This window comes from Saimiri boliviensis, chromosome 3 (assembly GCF_048565385.1).
Source record: "Saimiri boliviensis isolate mSaiBol1 chromosome 3, mSaiBol1.pri, whole genome shotgun sequence".
NCBI classification, from domain to species: domain Eukaryota; kingdom Metazoa; phylum Chordata; class Mammalia; order Primates; family Cebidae; genus Saimiri; species Saimiri boliviensis.
In genome coordinates, this window is record NC_133451.1 from 75,613,818 (window position 1) to 75,635,424 (window position 21,607).

Consider the following 21,607-nt stretch of genomic DNA (forward strand, 5'->3'; position numbering starts at 1 on the left):
GAAAACCACACAAGCTTGAAGCTCTTATCCAGAACATTCCTTATAGAATGTCACAGTGAACCAGCACTTGTCTGCACCTAAGCTTACAACTTTTTTTCTTTTTTCTTTCTTTTTTTTTTTTGAGACAGAGTTTCGCTCTTGTTACCCAGGCTGGAGTGCAATGGTGCGATCTCGGCTCACCGCAACCTCCGCCTCCTGGGTTCAGGCAATTCTCCTGCCTCAGCCTCCTGAGTAGCTGGGATTACAGGCACGTGCCACCATGCCCAGCTAATTTTTTTGTATTTTTAGTGGAGATGGGGTTTCACCATGTTGACCAGGATGGTCTCGATCTCTTGACCTCGTGATCCATCCTCCTCGGCCTCCCAAAGTGCTGGGATTACAGGCGTGAGCCACCGCGCCCGGCCCCTAAGCTTACAACTTTGCGTTATAGCGGATTACTTCTTTATTATTTGCCTGTTAGAATAAGTAAATATGAAATTTAGTTTAATTTTTGAAAGAATTCCTTGGGCCTGGCCTTTTTACTTGGCTCCCTGAGGTTTGAGAATTCATTGCCGATACAACTACTTCTTAGAGGTGCTTGCATACACAGTAATAGTCGAGATATACAAAGTATATTACAAAGTAGGAAACATTCGTCTTCCAGGAAATTCAGCACTTTGGGTTTTACATTATATTTTAGTTTTCATTTAAAAAAAAATGCCTGTGAATGTTTTTTGTTTGTTTGTTTGTTTTTTGAGACAGTCTCACTTTGTTGCCCTGGCTGCAGTGGAGTGCAGTGGTGCGATCACAGCCCACTACAGCCTCGACTTCCCTGGGCTTAAGGCATCCTCCTGCCTCAGCCTCTGGAGTAGTTGGGACTGAAGGGTGAGCCACCATGCCTGTCTAATTTTTGTATTTATTTATTTATTTATTTATTTAGAGACAGAGTTTCGCTCTTGTTACCCAGGCTGGAGTGCAATGGCGCAGTCTCTGCTCACCGCAACCTCCGCCTCCTGGGTTCAGGCAATTCTCCTGCCTCAGCCTCCTGAGTAGCTGGGATTACAGGCACACGCCACCATGCCCAGCTAATTTTTTGTATTTTTAGTAGAGACGGGGTTTCACCATGCTAACCAGAATGGTCTCGATCTCTTGACCTCGTGATCCACCCGCCTCGGCCTCCCAAAGTGCTGGGATTACAGGCTTGAGCCACCGCGCCCGGCCTAATTTTTGTATTTTTTAATAGAAACAGGGTTTCACCATGTTTCTCAGGCTGGTCTGGAATTCCTGGGCTCAAATGATCTGCCCATCTTGGTCTCCTAAAGTGCTGGGATTACAGGCATGAGCCAAGGTGCCTGGCCTGAATGAATTTCTTGATGTAGGTTATAACATAAAATCCATGTACGCTTTTAGGACTCCAAACATAACCACTTAAAGCTTTTCTAGAAGAATCATACTGCCTTGACATCTTAGCATAGGTTCAGAAGAAATTGAGTTTAGCATTTTCTCCGTTTTTTTTTTTTTTGAGCATGAGTCTGGCTCTGTTGCCCAGGCTGGAATGCAGTGGGGTGAACTCAACTCACTGCAACTTCCGCCTCCCAGGTTCAAGCGATTCTTACATCTCAGCCTCTTAAGTAGCTGAGATTACCGGATTATGTGCCACCACACCTGGCTAATTTTTTGTATTTTTAGTAGAAAGAGTTTAACCAGGCTGGTCTTGAACTTTTGACCTCACACGATCCACCCACCTCAACCTCCCAAAGTGCTGGGATTACAGGTGTCAGCCACTGCACGGGGCCTTTTCTCCATCTTTTGTTTTGTTTTGTTTTGTTTGAGACAGTCTTGTTCTGTCTCCCAGGCTGGAGTACAGTGGCGCAGCCTCCGCCTCCTGGGTTCAGGGGATGCTGGTGCCTCAGCCTGCGCTGATTTTTGTATTTGTAGTAGAGACTGCGTTTTGCCATGTTGACCAGGCTGGTCTGACCTTAGCTGATCCGCCCTTTTCAACCCCCCAAACTCCTGGGATTACAGGAGTGAGCCACCACGCCTGGCCTTCCCCACCACCCGCGCCTGGCCTTGCCCACATTTTTAATCACACCAGAGACCTCTGCAGAAAATTTCAGGACAAGATGATTGTATTAATTTCCTTTTTTTTTTTTTTTTTTTTTTTTTTGGTGACAGAGTAACCACTTTGTTGGTTTTCAGAGATAAAAGGAGTCCTTGTTTTTGTAGTTTATAGTTAACAGCTCACTTATTCCATTCTGGCTCTCTCTTGCTTTCTGCTGTCATCAGGAGACCGGGTTAAGGACAGGAGAGGTAGTGATGTGGCATTAGATCATTAGATTCTACCATTTTTGAAGGTAGATTTGAGGAATAAGATACTGCATACAAATCAATTTTGCAGCGAAACATAATACTCCCCAACCTTTTTCCCCAAGTGTCTCTTCTGTTGGATGACATTATGAGCCACTTCTTGGAATCTTTGTGTCTGTGGCAGACTTATTCTGAGATCTGAAAATAAAAATGTCTTAGTTGCCTAAATAATTTTTTCCAAGTTTGACTCCAGACAATGTGCAAATTCAGTGCAGGCTGCAGAAGAATGATTCAAGTATCTCGTTTAAAGGATGATTTCTTGTGTCCTGTCCTATAATAATATCTATTATTAGTTATTAATATTGTTAACCTATTATCTATTCTAATTTCTTAGACATGAATTTATCAAAACCATTGTTCCTAAAAGTATGTTTGTTTTTTTTTTTTTTTTTGAGACGGAGTTTCGCTCTCGTTACCCAGGCTGGAGTGCAATGGCGCGATCTCGGCTCACCGCAACCTCCGCCTCCTGGGCTCAGGCAATTCTCCTGCCTCAGCCTCCTGAGTAGCTGGGATTACAGGCACGCGCCACCATGCCCAGCTAACTTTTTGTATTTTTAGTAGAGACGGGGTTTCACCTTGTTGACCAGGATGGTCTCGATCTCTCGACCTCGTGATCCACCCGCCTCGGCCTCCCAAAGTGCTGGGATTACAGGCTTGAGCCACCGCGCCCGGCCAAAAGTATGTTTAAAAGAAAGGTGTGCGTGGATGTTTATGGTAATTATGTAAAAAAGGATTCCATTAAATGCACTTTTGGGAAATGCTAATCAGAATGAGTTGAATAGATTTCTTTCTTGCATGATTTCTCAACACCTTTGGTATCATACATATATACACACATACTTTGTGAGATTTCAGGAGAGTAACATTTCACAAATCTACTTGAACAAAAAATTTCTAGTAGAGCATCTTACTGACAATCTTTTAAACACCTTTTAAAGAGATGTTGAGTTACATTCTTGAATCTCAGCACGGAGAGGTTGAGCATGGGAGTTGAAAGATAATCTCCTTGGAGCTTTAAATTCAGAGTAGGTTTGTGAACTTGTAGCCCTTCTTCCTGTGGAATGATGAAAGGAAACATTGAGTACTGTATACAAGCAGTACTCAATCTTTGACTTAATCTAAAAGACTGTGAGGTGGATGTACTGTCTACATTTTACTTAGTATGAAACTAAGGCTCTGAAAAGTTGAACAAGATTCCTGGATTTGAACTCAGATTGTCTTATTCGTAAAAACTCTTATTTTTTCCATTACTGCACTCAGCCTCAGAAATGGGACCCCAGTGTTTGTCCCGTCTCCTTTGCTTGGCTGCTGTGTATGTTAAATGACACAGTTAGTATGAGAGCCCTTTAATCAATGTGAAGTACTATGCTATAAAAGTATATGGTAACAGGCCGGGTACTGTGGCTCAGGCCTGTAATTGCAGCACTTTGGGAAGCTGAAGCAGGTGGATTGCTTGAGGTCAGCAATTCGAGGGCAGCCTGGCTAACACGGTGAAAGCCAGTCTCTACTAAAAATACAAAAATTAGGCCAGGCACAGTGGCTCATAATCCCAGCACTTTGAGAGGCTGATGTGAGTGAATCACTTGAGGTCAGGAGTTTGAGACTAGCCTGACCAAAATGATGAAACCCCGTCTCTACTAAAAGTACAAAAACTAATCGCCGGGTGTGGTGGCTCAAGCCTGTAATCCCAGCACTTTGGGAGGCTGAGGCGGGTGGATCACGAGGTCAGGAGATCGAGACCATCCTGGTCAACAAGGTGAAACCCCGTCTCTACTAAAAATACAAAAAATTAGTTGGGCATGGTGGCGCGTGCCTGTAATCCCAGCTACGCAGGAGGCTGAGGCAGGAGAATTGCCTGAACCCAGGAGGCAGAGGTTGCAGTGAGCCGAGATCGTGCCATTGCACTCCAGCCTGGGTAACAAGAGCGAAACTCCGTCTCAAAAAAAAAAAAAAAAAAAAAAGTACAAAAACTAGCTGGGCATGGTGGTACGCACCTGTAATCCCAGCTATTTGGGAGGCTGAGGCAGGAGAATTGCTTGAACCCAGGAGGTGGAGGTTGCAATGAGCCGAGATTGCACCACTGCCCTCCAGCCTGGGCGACAGAGTGAGACTGTCTCAAAAAAGAAAAAAAAAATCAAAAGTAGCTGGGCATGGTGGCGCAAGCCTGTAATCCCAGCTACTGGGGAGGCTGAGATGGGAGAATCGCTTGCACCCGGGAGGCGGAGGTTGCAGTGAGCCAAGCTCATGCCACTGCACTCCAGCTTGGGTGACAGAGTGAGACTCTGTCTTAAAAAAATTTTTTTAAAGTATACATAAGAAATTTCAGATTATACTGACTTTGTGTCTTGCCTGAGGACATGGGAAGTTACTGGGAGTAGAGCCGCAGCAGAGCCCAGTTTTCCTTAGATGTCCCCAACTGCATCTAAGCCCACAGCCACCATCCCTGCCATTTACCGCAGGATACGTGCCTCTGGTGTTCTTTTTCGTTTTTGTTTTTCTGAGACAGGGTCTGGCTCAGTCACGTAGCTTGGAGTGCATTGGCACAATCACAGCTCATTACAGCCTTGACCTACCAGGCTCAAGCAATCCTCCTACGTCAGTCTAGCTACTTTATTTTTATTTTTTATAGCAATGAGGTTTCACATTGTTGACCAGCTGATCTCAAACTCCTGGGCTCAAACAATCCAGCTGTCAGAGACTCCCAAAGTGCTGTAATTATAGGCATGTGCCACTGTGCTCAGCTAATTTTTTTTTTTGAGATGGATTCTCGCTCTGTCACCCAGGCTGTAGTGCAGTGGCGCTATGTCAGCCCACTGCAACCTCCGCCTCCCAGGTTCAAGCAATTCTCCTGCCTCAGCCTCCCAAGTAAGCTGGGATTGCAGGTGCCCACCACCACGTCCAGCTAATTTTTTTTTGTATTTTTAGTAGAGATGGGGTTTCACTGTGTTGGCAAAGCTGGTCGCAAACTCCTGACCTTGTGATCCACCCACCTCAGCCTCCCAAAGTGCTGCAATTACAAGCCTAAGCCAGTGCACCTGGCCCAATTTTTAAATTTTTTTGCAGAGATGGGGTCTTGCTGGGTTGGTCAGGCTGGTAAAGCATTTTTAGAAATAGTGAATTCATTTTTGATTATTTAACAGTGCTTATAATTTATGTTTACATTCTAATAATGTATTTTAGAAAATAATAATTGGGGAATATTGCAGTTGACATCTTTCTTATGAAAACTGCTGTATTAATGGTCTTTGTAGGAAGAGAGCTTGAAGTCTGATAGTTATATCCCACCTTTGGTTAAACACCCATTTGATAAGTATTACTTCTACTGTTGCCAGCATGGAGAAGTGTATGATGCGCACTCTGCCTTCACTGTGAAACAGCTAGAAGACAGCCTACAAGGGACAGCAAACTGGAAGCTTTTTTCTACCTATACTATTTATTACGGACACCAGTAACTACAGTAGGGCCACTTTCCCTATCTTCATTCATTCAGTCTGTAGAGTTAGGCTTTTTCATCTGCAAGGATGGGGTACTATGCCTTGTTTATAAAGATGGTGATGAAGGTTAAATGAGATGGAATGCAAAAGCCTTCGAAAATTATGAAGTCCTATAGAAACACTGATTATAATGCAGGAAGCATCAAACTGGAGGAAATAGGAAGTGCTTATGAAGGAAGGATTAGTAAGGAAAAGAGGTAACTTAAATTTACCGAGACCCACCATGCTCCCAGTTACTTCCACCATGGTTACTCCCAGTTACTTCTGCTCCTTATTGCCCTAGCCAGAAATACATTAAAAATAAGACGCAGAATATTGTTGATCTCTAAAAATTTGTGAAAGCACTGGAATGGCAGATAAGTAGTTGTTGATAGGTTGATAAACAACTACCCCGTCTCCCCAACCTTTTCTATTGCTTAGGGCAGTGTTTCCCAACTACCTTCATGGTAGTGTGTGAGTGGATTTTTGTTGACTCAGCTTGAAACAAGGGGAGGGGTCTTTGGAGAATCACTGTCTTGCATATATCAAGAGGTGCATAGAGGCTAGCCTTAGCTCTGATGGCTCATGCCTGTAATCCCAGCACTTTGGAAGGCCAAGGCAAGAGGATTGCTTGAGACCAGGAGTTCAAGGCCAGCCTGGGCAATGTCCTCATCTTTACTAAAAATCAGAAAGTTAGCCAGGTGTGGTGGCATGTGCCTGTGATCCCAGCTATTCAGGAGGCTGAGGTGAAAGGATCACCTGAGCCCAGGAGGTCAAGCTGCAGTAAGCTATGATCATGTTACTGCACTCGAGCTTGGATGAAAAGCAAGATCCTGCCTTAAAAAAAAAAAAAGAAAAGGTGGATAGAAAGCACCTCTGGCTTCCACTGGGAGGAAACTGTCCCACCTAGCTGGGAGGGGCCTCACCCAGGATTGAGGAGACCTGGGCTGCCGACCACATGAGCCCTAGACAATCTGCTCACCCAGCCACCTGTTAGTTTCCTAAAGCTGGGACTGTCTTGTTCATCCTGCCATCACACAGAACATGTCATCTTCATCATTGGAACCCAAAGAATCTGCATTAAGTACATAATTTAGGCTGGGCATGGTGGCTTACGCCTATAATCCCAACACTTTGGGAGGCAAAGTTTGGAGGATCATTTGAGACTAGGAGTTTGAGACTGCCTGGGCAACATAGCAAAACCCTGTCTTAAAAAAAAAATTTTTTTTTAAAAAAGAAAACACCTCTGGCTTTAATTTCTGGTTCCTTATTCCTCTAGAACCTTCAGTATGATGGCACTAGCATAATCCTTCCAGCCTAATCAATCCTTTCCTTTCTCTCACGTTTAATTGAATGCCTGTCATGTTCCAGGATGTGCTCAGGATCCAGAGTCCTTATGACCCAGCTGCCAACCTCAGGGAGCCTAGAAAGGAAGACAGCTATATAAACAGGTTGCCTTTGCACAGTCAAGTCCTCTGTAGTCTCCCATTGGCTATGAGATAAGATTTCAACTCCCGAACTCTAACAGATTGTGTTTTCTAAGTTTCTATCCTTCTGTTCCTTTATACTTTCCGTAGCTGAACATGCACATTCCAATCATGCCCTTTCTTGCTGCCATGATTCTTCCAGCTTGGAATGTCGTACCTTTCTCTCTCCAAGTGTGGGGCCCATGCACTCATTAACTTAAAAGTATTTATTGTGCTAAGCTGTGGGAATATAGAAGTAAGACCTACCTCTGCTTGCAAAGGACCTATTTAAGCAGAAATTTCAAAGTCCTTTCTCTTCCTCCTCTGCGCTCATTTCCAGTACCATGTGTAGCATTTGCTATGGGAGCCGATGGCTGACTTGTGATGTTGGATGTGTGTCCTCTTTTCCAAGCTATGTGGAAGGGACCAGAGCCTCACACGGTGCTTATGCATCAGGCATTCCGTACATGCTGGGTGATGGTGATATGATGCATTCCAGAATGGCTGTGGGAGGGACTGGGATTCAGTTTCTTCCATACTCTGCAATCCTTGCTATTTCAGATTTCGTCAGGGTGGGACTTTATTATAGTTGAACAATTTAACTGAGAGTGTCTAGAGTGGCATTAGAATTTTCGTTGACTCAACATTTCCAAAACTTACAAAGTTTTAGTGGATGAAACCAGCTGATAATGGAAATTAAATGTCATAAAAGAGAAATTTTTTTTAATGAAATTAAGATAAATAATGAAATATGTTTTTCTACAGAAACTTGCGTCAGTTAATGTAAGACTAGAGGAAAAGTTTTCCTACCTCATACCCCAAATATTTTTCCTAGAAAATTAGTTCGCCCTGATTATAAAATTGCAGACAAAGAAGTATGATATAGAGAGTGAAAGCCCTAATATGCCCCTACCACCCAGAGGTGACTATTGAGAGTTTGGTGACTATTCCTTCTGATTTTTTCCCTAGATACACAGTAAAGTCAAACAAATCTTTGACAGATATGTAGTCAGACTGATTGAGTAAAAGGGGTTGAGCATGGTGTTTTACACCTGTAATCTCAGCACTTTGGAAGGCTGGGGCAAGGAGATTACTTGAGTCTAGGAGTTCAAGACCAGCCTGGGCAACATAGGAAGATCCCATCTCTCCAAAAAATAAAAAATTGGCTGGGCATGGTGGCATGGTGGTGTATACACCTGTAGTCCCAGCTACTCAGGAGGCTGAGGTGGGAGGATCACTTGAGCCCAGGAGGTAGAGGCTGTGGTGAGCTGTGATTGTGCCACTGCATTCCAGCCTAGGTGACAGAGCTGGAATGCAGTGGCACAATAAAAAACAAAAATAAAAAAATTTTTAAAGGGGCACTGCTTTTAAGATATAACCCCTGTTTTTTAAATACATAGGCTGGACTTTATCTTGCTCATATAAACTTTTAAAATGATAACCCTTTAGCTGGGCATGGTGGCGCGTGCCTGTAATCCCAGCAAGTCAGGAGGCTGAGGCAGGAGAATTGCCTGAGCCCAGGAGGCGGAGGTTGCGGTGAGCTGAGATTGCACCATTGCACTCCAGCCTGGGTAACAAGAGCGAAGCTCCATCTCAAAAAAAAAAAAAAAAAAAAAAAAAAAAAAAAAAATATATATATATATATATATATATATATATTTAAAATGATAACTCTGTGTTCAGCCTGAAAAGCACTTATTCTTCTTTGTCTGTTGGGTTTTAAAATTTTCTGTCCTTATAACTTACCCTGTGTCACCATTCCACTAAGGAAAAAAGAGTATTCTTTTTTTACCATAAAAGGTTATTTTTGTATGAAACTTTTGGATTTCACATTTATCAATTCATTTGATTTTCAAAATTGGTTTTGATGGAGTTGCAGGTCAGAAGCCGAGTGGAAACCAACCTGCCCTAGTCCTGTTTCACCTGTTTTCCCATCAGCTTACTCAGGAATTGTGTGGAAAGTTGGTAGCTTTATCCTCAGAGGCCCTCCTGAATCATCTCGGGACCTTTCCCAGGTGACACCATTTCAGGAAAATGGGTTTCTTTTCAAAGGCAGAATGTCTTTAGGACGGAAAGGGATTACCTTCAAAGTATGTGCATGAAGGGTTCATTTCTTAGCTTGATTTTCTTTCCAACAATTCATGATGTGACCTTCTAACAAGTTTCTTTTCTTAAGTCTAAAAAGTATGGACCTGATACCCTTGGTGGGACGTTGGAGCTCACTACCAGACCGGTATTTGACAGTTAAGCTTGTGTATACTTACTCTAAGAGGCTTGCTAATTCCCTGGGCTGGCCTCATATGGGGCCAAGTCATTAAGTTCAGGAAGCTAATTAGATCCCTTTGATGGGGGTGATCAGATTCCAGAGATCTGACTCTACAAACTCAAAAAAAAAAAAAAAACAAAAAACCAAAGACCTGATTGATAAACTACAATCCCAGGTAATTTGTATTTAACCTTTATGTGCGGCTGAAAAATAGAGGAAGTAGTAGCATCTATAATAGGTTATTTATGAAGATTAAAATGACATTATTCAGGTCATGTATTATCAATAAGCTGAGTTAATTCTGAGTGCTTGGCAATGGCAGTGGTGAGAAGTGATTGGATCTGAATATCTTTTGAAGGTAGAGCTAATGGGATTTGCTGATGGATTGGTTGGATGTGGAGTATGAAAGAGGAGTCAAAGATGACCCTAAGGTTTTTGGCCTGAGCATCTAGAAGTATGGTGTTGTCATTTACTGCACTGTGGAGATGTAGCGGGTGGGGAGGAGGATTAAGGGATGGAATCAAGAGTTTGGTTTCAGATGTGTTTAGTTTGAGATGCTTAATAGACATCCAAGTGGGGATATTGGGTAGGCTTTTGGAAAAGGTCCAGAAAAAAAGGTAAGAATTTGGGGATCATCAGCATAAATGGTAAAGTTATAGGATTAGATAAGATCATGAAGGAATGATTTAGACAGAAAGAGAAGTGCTTGTCATAGTAAATGCTCAGTAAATGTTGGCAGTTACTCCCATTACTGCTATAATTACTTGAATTACTATTGCTGTTACTTCATAGGAAATGTTACAGAACTGCTGGGTGAACCATAATCTCTCATTTTCTTATGACACCTCTTTGAGGAATCAAAGCTGTATTAGAAATTTCCATAGAGGATATGCTGACAAAATCGAGGGAGTTAGATGATCCTAGTGAGTGATGCTCCTTGAAATCATTCACCAGTCAGAGCTGGATGTCTTCAGGTGTTGGGATTTGATAGGCCTGGGTTTGCGTCCTGGCTTTACTCTGCACCAGCAGTGAAACCTCTTTGAACCTGTTTCTTCATCTTTGAAAAAGAGTTTACCTTGCAGGGATGTTAGGCAGATTCAAGGAGATGAATACGAATGCCTTCCTTTCTCCTCCACTATTAAGGACTGGGACTCTGGGCCAGTCAAGTTTCCTCTCTGGAATTCATCGGAGATGAGGAAGATACTCTTGTCTCTTTTGTTCTGTTTCTTAAAACCTTACTCCAATTACTAGCCCTTTTGTGATGATAACCATCCTTTGTTCAGTGTGATTCATTGCACTTAATTAGATAACAATGTATCTTTTATTAATTATAATTTAATCTGCTTAATAGGATTATCTTTTGTTTTATCAGCACCACATTGATTAATTCATTTTGAAGGCACATGTGAAATCTGATGTTCATTCCTAAAGTTTCATTTTTCAACCTTGTATTCAACCTACATCCCTAGTATGGGTCCAGCCCTGATTACCCCCATGAAGACAGGGACAGTAGGATTATAACTCCTGAGACCGTGTGGCCCCATGTGGCAGCCAGAACACAGAAACTTCTTGATAGCTCCTACTGTGGTCTTCAGGAAGCCTATCTGAGGAGCAATTCTAATACCACAACTGCTGAAACTATCTGGCAGATGGTGTGGACCACTCCAAGAGGTAGTAATTCTCATTGTTGGAAGTATTTAAACAAAGCTTGGTGTATTAGTCTGTTCTCATGCTGCTAATAGAGACATACCTGAGCCTGCGTAGTTGATAAAGGAAAGAAGTATAATGGGCTTAGAGTTCCACATAGTTGGGGAGGCCTCACAATCGTGGTAGAAGACGAAGGAAGAGCAAAGGGACGTTTTACATGGAGGCAGGCAAGAGGGCATATTCAGGGGAGCTCCCCTTTATAAAACCATCAGATCTTGTGATAGTTATTTACTCCCAGCAATTTGAGAGGTTGAGACGGGAGGATCACTTAAGCCCAGGAGTTTGAGACCCACCTGGGCAACACAGCAAGACTTTGTCTCTATAAAAAGGAAAAAAAAAAAAAAAAAAAAACCAAAACAATAAATTTAAAAAACCAGAAAGAAACCTAGTGTATTAAATTCCCCTAATAGTATTACCACAGACATCTAACAGTAAATATATATGGGAGAACTACACAGGAAGGCTAACTTTAACAGAGAGAGAGGCTAGGGGGCAAGACTTTGAGCCAGGGAAGAAAAGTGGCTCAGCACAAATACGGTCTTTCTTCAGTTTGATCAAAGGATAGCTGATTCACTATGTGTGCTGCTATAGCTCTAGTCTCTTGAAGTCACTCTAGTCATTCTGATTGGAATTTGGATTTTGGTCAACTGGCTGTTCTTGTCCATTGCATTTAGTTTCCCCTAATTTTATTCTCTGGATAAACAGCCTTTAATTATTTGTTTTTGTAGGGGGTGGTTTTATTTAAAACTCTGTCGGCGGCCAGCTTGGTGGTGGCTCATGTCTGTAATCCCAGCAACTCTGGGAGGCCAAGATGGGCAGATCGCCTAAGGTTAGGAGTTTGAGACCAGCCTGGCCAACATGGTGAAACCCTGTCTCTACTTAAAATACAAAAATCAGCTGGGCGTGGTGACACACACCTGTAATCCTAGCTACTCTAGAGGCTGAGGCAGGAGAATTGCTTAAAGCTAGGAGGTGGAGGTTGCAGTGAGCTGAGATCATACCATTGCATTCCAGCTTGGGCAACAGAGCTAGACTCTGGAAAAAAAAAAAAAAAAAAAAAAAAAAAACTGGAAATATATGATTTTTTTTTTTTTTTTTTTTTTTAGAAAAACAAAAAAAAACTCATTTATTTCTGTCAACTGAGTGCAGAGATGTTCTTCACAACCACAACGCGGTACAGATTTCTTCCCCAAAATGAAATGAGCAAGGAAAAAAAAAAAGAGCTACATCAAATGTGCTCATGAAGAACCAAGCCAATCTCATCTTTCTTTAAAAACAAAACACAGGGCCTGGCGCGGTGGCTCAAGCCTGTAATCCCAGCACTTTGGGAGGCCGAGGCGGGTGGATCACGAGGTCGAGAGATCGAGACCATCCTGGTCAACATGGTGAAACCCCGTCTCTACTAAAAATACAAAAAAGTAGCTGGGCATGGTGGTGCGTGCCTGTAATCCCAGCTACTCAGGAGGCTGAGGCAGGAGAATTGCCTGAACCCAGGAGGCGGAGGTTGCGGTGAGCCGAGATCGCGCCATTGCACTCCAGCCTGGGTAACAAGAGCGAAACTCCGTCTCAAAAAAAAAAAAAAACCAAAAAAACAAAACAAAACAAAACAAAACACAACGATCCTTTTGAGTGGGTATAAGATTGAAGCCGAAGGCTTTTGGGGCGCCTTGACCAGGACTTTGCTCAGCTCCTAGCTCGGTGGAGCAGCCCTGAGGCCTGAGCCATCCTCGCAGCTTGCACAGAAGCTTCCTGAACCTAAAGGATCTATTCCCATCAATTAAATTCCCAGTCCCCACCCTGGGCCTTCTCCCTAGCGTCCTCGTCACTTTGGGAGCCCCTGAAGTGAATCCTGAAATACTCCGCCAACTCTGGGCTCAGACCTTTGCCCTTCTCTGTTACAAAGAAATTTCTGCCAGGAGGGTGGGAACAGGTGGTTTCAGACCGTGCAGTAAAGCCACTGCCAGGCAAGTTTTAAGGCAAATTTTCTCTCTTCTTATTCGGTCTGAGCCAGACCTGACTTCACCCCCGAACAATCCTGCCTCTGCCAGACATGCAACTTAGGCAACTCTGGATGAAGGGATGAGGGAAGCCAGGGTAGATTCCAGGAGGTCTGGGTCTGACTAGGGAGTGGATGTGTGTGCTTATGAAGGCTGCAGGCACCGGGCGCAGCTTCTGGCCCAGGTGCCCGAGTGGTACGCAGGAACGGAGGCCCAAGAAAACCAAGATGGCAAAACAGGCCCGGGCTCTGGAAGCAATGTGAGGTCATGCAGATCCCACTAGGCGGAACTCGCACGTAACAAACTCCAGGAAAAGGGACCACTGCAGGAGGCACCTCGGATCTGATGGCAGGCAGGACTTGGCATCAAAATGATTTTTCTTTAGAACAAAAAAGAGGGGGAGAAAAGAAAAAGAAGATCAAAGAAAGAGGTTCCATGAGCCTCATGAGATACGATATAGCAGGGTTGTAAGGGAAGCAGGAAGGTGGGGGCTGCAGACACAGGGTGGCGGGCGCTGCCTCTCATGGCTTCTTTTCTCCCTGGTGGGCTGGTAGCTGAGGCCGGCGGTTCCCTCCCCCGGGGAGCAAGCAGATGACTTTGGCAAGGGGCGGAAGGGGGGAGGGGGTAGGGTTACTGCGTCTGGGTGTCGTAATTAGCTCCCTCCACCTTCTTCAGCTCACTCTTGATGAAATCTTCCTCCAGCTCCTACCGATCACTGATCACAAACTCCTTAGCAAAATTCTGTACGACCTCCTTGATCAGGGTCTTGTCTGTCCCGGTTTTGGCGCGCTGCAGCCCGCTGACGTCCTCACCGATCCATGGGATGAGGGCAAACTTGGACCTCTTGCTCATGGCATCCCCGGTGGTGAAGCGCACGAAGGCAAACAACCGGACGTCATCTCTGTACTGCTGGATAAAGTGCTGGTACTCTACTCCCTGCTCGCCGGGGACAGTGGTGGAGCCGTCATATTTAAAAGTCACCCAGATGACGGCCGAGCTATCGTTGTGCACCAGGTGGTACGCAGTCCTCTGTGTCGATCTTGGTGGCCATCGCCGCGGGGCCGCAGCGGGGACACTGCCGGGATGGCTGAGCGCGCGCGGCGGGGGATGCCCCGAGGGCGCACGGGCGGGAGGCTGTGGCGACGGGGCAACGCAGCGCCTGCCAGCTCCCAGCGCAGCGGCGGCTCCCAGATTTTTTTTTTTTTTTTTTTTTTTTGAGGCGGAGTTTCGCTCTTGTTGCCCAGGCTGGAGTGCAATGGCGCCATCTCGGCTCACCGCAACCTCCGCCTCCTGGGCTCAGGCAATTCTCCTGCCTCAGCCTCCTGAGTAGCTGGGATTACAGGCACACGCCACCATGCCCAGCTAATTTTTTGTATTTTTAGTAGAGACGGGGTTTCACCATGTTGACCAGGATGGTCTCGATCTCTTGACCTCGTGATCCACCCGTCTCGGCCTCCCAAAGTGCTGGGATTACAGGCTTGAGCCACCGCGCCCGGCCTCCGATTTTTTTTTAACACTTAATTTTGCTAACTTTTTACACTATTAAGGTAATACATTTTTATTTTAGAAAGAGATATGGAAAAAAGTTTCTTTTAATGTCATAACCCAGAGAGAATCTTTGTAAACATTTAAGTTCATGTTCTCCCATGTTTTGTTCAGTGTGGGACTATCCCCCCAAATAGGATTATGCTCTACATACTGTTTGTAACCTGTTTACTTATTTTGCATGATGTGATTTATATTTTAGGAACCATCAAGCCACTTAACTTTTGTTGTTGTTGTTGAAACAGTCTTGCTCTGTCGCTAAAGTTGGCATGCAGTGACTGGTGCGATCTTGGCTCACTGCAACCTCTGTCTCCTGGGTTCAAGCAATTTTCATGTCTCAGCTTCCCGAGTAGCTGGGATTACAGGCGTGGGCCACCACACCAGGCTAAGTTTTTGTTTTTAGTAGAGATGGGGTTTCAACATGTTGGCCAGGCTAATCTCAAACTCCTGACCTCAAGTAATCTGCCTGCCTTGGCTTCCCAAAGTGCTGGGGTTACAAGCATGAGCCCCCTCACCCGGCCCCATTTCTCTAATTAGAGAATAAAAAGGGAAAGAAATTTAAGTGGGGTCTGGCATGGTGGCTCCCATCTGTAATGCCAGCACTTTGGGAGGCCGTGATGGGATGATTGCTTGAGTCCAGGAGTTTGAGACCAGCCTGGCCAACATGGTGAAACCCTATGTACTAAAAATTCAAAAAATTAGTTTAGTGTGGTGGCTCACGCCTTTAGTCTCAGCTACTCAGGAGGCTGAGGTGGGAGGATCACCTGGCCCCAGGAGGCAGAGGTTCCAGTGAGCCAAGATCGTGCCACTGCACTCCAGCCTGGGCAACTGGAGTGAGACACCGTCTCAAAAAAAAAGTAGCCCACTGATACTGTCTTTGTGTTGTTTAAATTTTTTTCAAAAAAGTTTTAAGTTTTAAAATACTATGAATCATTTGTGTTTGTATAGTTCCCTTGGAAGACTTGATTGATTGATGATTGATTGATTGATTGATTGGTTGATTTTTGAGATGGAGTTTTGCTCTTTATTGCCCAGGCTGGAGTGCAGTGGCTCAATCTTGGCTCACTGCAACCTCTGCTTCCTGGGTTCAAGTGATTCTCTCACCTCAGCCTCCTGAGTAGCTGGGATTACAGGCTGGCACCACCATGCCCAGATAATTTTTGTATTTTTAGTAGAACCAGGATTTCACCATGTTGGCCAGGCTGGTCTTGAACTTCTGAATTCAAGTGATCTGCCTGCCTCAGGCTCCCAAAATGCTGAGATTATAGGCATGAGCTGCCACGTCCAGCCTTCGAAAGCTTTTAAAGTAGTTTCTTTGTGTAGCTGTACTCTCAGCACTATTTTTTTTTTTTTTTTTTTTTTTTGAGATGGAGTCTCACTGTCACCCAGGCTGGAGTGCAGTGGTGCAATCTCTGCTCGCTGCAGTCTCTGCCTCCCAGGTTCAAGTGATTCTCTTGCCTCACCCTCCCTAGTAGCTGAGACTACAGGCGTGGCCCACCACACTCGGCTAATTTTGTATTTTTAGTAGAGATGGAGTTTCAGTATGTTGGCCAGGCTGGTCTTGAACTCCTGACCTCATGATCCACCCGTCTTGGGCTTCCAAAGTGCTGGAATTACAGGCGTGAGCCATCACAACCTGGTCTCTTGGCACTGTTCTTAGGAGGCACCTTTTATTACCCATTTTCTTCCAAGGAGATGAGTAAATATAACAACAGTTTGATTTTTATTAATTCTATGAACTTTTCACTAAAACAATCACTTGACCATAAAGCATATCCATATTTGAACTTAAAAACATTTACAAGGCAACTTCTTTAAATAGATGTTCAAAATGTCATGGCCCTTATGGTGCTCCTTCAGTAAGCTATCACTGAGCTGTGTAGAGTATTAACAATTGCTGCTTGCACAGTATCCCCTCTAACATCTAGTGGAATTTAATCATATTTCCCTACAAGGCAAATAACTCTAGTTCTATAGCCTTTTGTTGTGTGTACTGTTAAATCATAACAATTCCACGCCTGGTGGAGTAAAAATGTTCGCATGTTTATTTGTAGAATCTTGGGCTTATTGTAGCATATCTGTCATACTATAGTATTCTGAAATTATCTGTAAGTGGATTATAACTGAAGTTAAAATGTTTATTGTCGACAGGCACGGTGGTTAATGCCTGGAATCCTAGCACTTTGGGAGGCTGAGGCGGGATGATTGCTTAAGCTCAGGAGTTCAAGACCAGCCTGAGTAACATAGTGAGATTTTTTACAAAAATTGTTTTTTAAATTAGGAAGGCATGGTGGTGCACACCTGTAATCCCAGCTACTCAGGAGGCTGATGTGGGATCATCACCCGAGTCCAGGAGTTCAAGACAGCAGTGAGCTATGATTGCCACCACTGCACTCCAGCTTGGGTGTCAGGGGAAGACTGTCTAAAAAAATTCTTACTATGTATAGTAGCACATGCCAGCCTATTTTATAAGCAACTTGAAAGCATTGTATTTATCTTACAGATATTCTCAATAAGTATGTTGAAAGAATGGATAAAATTTTCACAATTTAGTTAATTATTCCATGTATGTACTTTTATTCAGTAACACTTTTGCACTAAAATGGTACAGTCTGCTAACATGTTGACTGCAAATATTTTTTTTTTTTTTTTTTTTTTTTTTTGAGTAGGGATCTCACTCTGTCACCCAGTCTGGAGTGCAGTGGTGCAATCAGAGCTCACTGCAGCCTCAACCTCCTAGAGTCAAGGAATTCTCCTATCTCAGCCCCAACAAGTAGCTGGGACCACAGGTGTGCATCACCATGCCCAGCTAGCTTTTTAATTTTTTGTGAAGACAGGGTGGTCTTGAACTCCTGGATTCAAGTATCTTCCTGCCTTGACCTCCCAAAGTACTGGGATTACAGGCATGAGCCACCATGCCTAGCAGCAAATAATATTTGTAGTCCAGATATTATACTAAATTCGAGCTTTATTGTCTAGCTTTGTGTGATGACACAGTACAGTGGTGCATTTTATAGATGAGGAGAGAGGCACATTGGATGATCAGGAACTCTAAAGTAATCTCCAACTTCTAAAGCTGTTCCCCAAAGTTCAGAATTGTTTGAAAACTTGCACCTTTTATTTCCTTGAGGACTCTGAGAAGAATGGCTGTGGTTCATACTCCCAGTGTCCTGTTCTCAGTAGGTCCTCAAAAAAGTTGAATGAATAAGTTGGTTATGCTTGTGATTTATCTTCTGAGAACTTCGCTGCAATTATTTATGAAATGTGGGTGATCCTTGCTCAGTTTAACTGCCTGTGCTGGAGAATATATTAAGAATATATTTAAAATACTGGCAACTGATTGTAACAGCATATCAAAAAGCTTATCCACCACGATCAAGTAGGCTTCATCCCGGGGATGCAAGGCTGGTTCAACATACGCAAGTCTATAAACGTAATTCACCACATAAACAGAACCAAAGACAACAACCACATGATCATCTCAATTGATGCAGAGAAGGCCTTTGACAAAATTCAACAGCCCTTTATGCTAACAACCCTCAATAAACTAGGTATTGACGGAACATGTCTCAAAATAATAAAAGCTATTTATGACAAATCAACAGCCAATATCATACTGAATGGGCAAAAACTGGCAGCATTCCCTTTGAAATCTGGCACTGGACAAGGATGCCCTCTCTCACCACTCCTATTCAATATAGTATTGGAAGTTCTAGCCAGAGCAATAAGGCAAGAAAAAGAAATAAAGGGTATTCAAATAGGAAAGGAGGAAGTCAAATTGTCTATATTTGCAGATGACATGTTTGTATATCTAGAAGACCCCATCGTCTCAGCCCAAAATCTCCTTAAACTGATAAGCAACTTCAGCAAAGTCTCAGGATACAAAATCAATGTGCAAAAATCACAAGCATTCCTATACACCAGGCGTCCCCAAACCACGGCCTGCGGGCCGCATGTGGTCCCGAGGCCATTTATCCCCCCCGTCCCCCGCACTTCAGGAAGGGGCACCTCTTTCATTGGTGGTCAGTGAGAGGAGCACAGTATGTGGCGGCCCTCCAATGGTCTGAGGGACAGTGAACTGGCTTCCTGTGTAAAAAGTTTGGGGATGCCTGCTATACACCAATAACAGAATTAAAGAGAGCCAAATCAAGAACAAACTGCCATTCACAATTGCTGCAAAGAGAATAAAATACCTAGGAATACAACTAACAAGGAATGTAAAGGACCTTTTCAAGGAGAACTAGAAACTACTGCTCAACAAAATAAGAGAGGACACAAACAGATGGAGAAACATTCCACGCTCATGGTTAGGAAGAATCAATATCAGGAAAATGGCCATGCTGCCCAAAGTAATTTACAGATTCAACGCTATCCCCATCAAGCTACCAATGACCTTCACAGAACTGGAAAAAAACCACCTTAAACTTCATATGGAACCAAAAGAGAGCCCGCATAGCCAAGTCAATTCTAAGCAAAAAGAACAAAGCGGGAGGCATCACACTACCGGACTTCAACTGTTCTACAAGGCTACAGTAACCAAAACAGCATGGTACTGGTACCAAAACAGAGAGATATATACCAATAGAACAGAATAGAGGCCTCGGAGGCAACACAACACATCTCCAACCATCCGATCTTTGAAAAACCTGACAAAAACAAGCAATGGGGAATGGAGTCCCTGTTTAATAAATGGTGTTGGGAAAACTGGCTAGCCATGTGCGGAAAGCAGAAACTGGACCCCTTCCTGACACCTTACACTAAAATTAACTCCAGATGGATTAAAGACTTAACATAAGACCTAACACCATAAAAACCCTAGAAGAAAATCTAGGCAAAACTATTCAGGACATAGGCGTAGATAAGGACTTCATCACCAAAACACCAAAAGCATTGGCAGTGAAAGCCAAAATAGACAAATGGGACCTAATCAAACTCCACAGCTTCTGCACAGCAAAAGAAACAGTCATTAGAGTGAATCGGCAACCAACAGAATGGGAAAAAGTTTTTGCAGTCTACCCATCTGACAAAGGGCTGATACCCAGAATTTACAAAGAACTAAAACAGACTTACAAGAAAAAAACAAGCCCATTCAAAGGTGGGCAAAGGATATGAACAGACACTTTACAAAAGAAGACATACATGAGGCCAACAAACATATGAAAAAATGCTCATCTTCACTGGTCATTAGAGAAATGCAAATCAAAACTACATTGCGATACCATCTCATGCCAGTTGGAATGGCAATCATTAAAAAATCTGGAGACAACAGATGCTGGAGAGGATGTGGAGAAATAGGAACACTTTTACACTGTTGATGGGAGTGTAAATTAGTTCAACCATTGTGGAAGACAGTGTGGTGATTCCTCAAGGACCTAGAAATGGAAATTCCATTTGACCCAGCAATCCCATTACTGGGTATATATCCAAAGGATTATAAATCGTTCTACTATAAGGACACATGCACACGAATGTTCATTGCAGCACAGTTTACAATAGCAAAGACCTGGAACCAACCCAGATGCCCATTGATGATAGACTGGACAGGGAAAATGTGGCACATATACACCGTGGAATATTGTGCAGCCATCAAAAACGATGAGTTCATGTCCTTTGTAGGGACCTGGATGAACCTGGAAACCATCATTCTCAGCAAACTGACACAAGAGCAGAAAATCAAACACCACATGTTCTCACTCATAGGTGGGTGTTGAACAATGAGAACACATGGACACAGGAAGGGAAGCATCACACACTGGGATCTGTCAGGGGGAAATAGGGGAGCAACAGCGGGGAGTGGGGAGTTGGGGAGAGATAGCATTGGAAGAAATGCCAGATATAGGTGATGGGGAGGAAGGCAGGAAATCATACTGCCATGTGTGTACCTATGCAACAATCTTGGATGTTCTTCACATGCACCCCAAAACCTAAAATGCAATTATATATAGCCAGGCACGGTGACTCATGCCTGTAATCCCAGCATTTTGGGAGGCTGAGGCCAGTGGATCATTTGAGGTCAGGAGTTTAAGCCAGCCTGGCCAACATGGTGAAACCCTGTCTCTACAAAAGGTACAAAAATTAGCCAGGTGTGGTGGTGGGCACCTGTAATCCCAGCTAGTTGGAAGGCTGAGATAGGAGAATCTCTTGAATCCGAGAGGCAGAGAGAGGTTGCAGTGAGCCGAGATCACACCACTGCACTCCAGCCTGGGTAACAAAGCAAGACTCGGTCTTAAAAAAAAAAAAAAAAAGAACATATTAAGTGGTAAGATGACAGGTGCCTTCCATTAGATAGTTTAATACACCAGTGACTTTCCCTCATATTATTCCTGTGTAGCAAATGAGAAAACTGTGGCTTAGGAACATAAGCTATTTGAACACAGCGAGTAAAAAGCAGAGGTAGAGCCCTGATTGAGAAAGAGAAATCATTCCCAATGCATAGACTACCGACAGGTAGTTATTTATTACTGAATTTCTGCATATCACCTTCTTCTTCTTCTTTTTTTTTTTTTTTTTTTTTTTTTTTTTTGAGACAGAGTCTTGTTCTATTGTCCAGGCTAGAGTACAATGGTATGATCTTCGCTCACTGCAACCTCTACCTCCTGGGTTCAAGAGATTCTCCTGCCTCAGTCTCCTTAGTACCTGGGATTACAAGTGCCTGCCACCACACCCAGCTAATTTTTGTATTTTTAGTAGAGACAGGGTTTCACCATGTTGACCAGGCAGGTCTCGAACTCCAGACCTCAGGTGATCCACCCGCCTCAGTCTCCCAAAGTGCTAGAATTAGAGGTGTGAGCCACCATGCCTAGCCGC

General features: G+C 43.7%; 1 protein-coding gene and 1 pseudogene across 2 annotated transcripts in view; one reads left to right on the forward strand and one right to left on the reverse strand.

Annotated features, from left to right (window-relative positions):
• Positions 1–21,607, forward strand: part of ENOPH1 (enolase-phosphatase 1) — a 40,020-nt gene that overhangs the window by 964 nt on the left and 17,449 nt on the right. The window lies entirely within an intron of this gene.
• Positions 13,886–14,306, reverse strand: LOC104650718 (coactosin-like protein pseudogene; annotated as a pseudogene).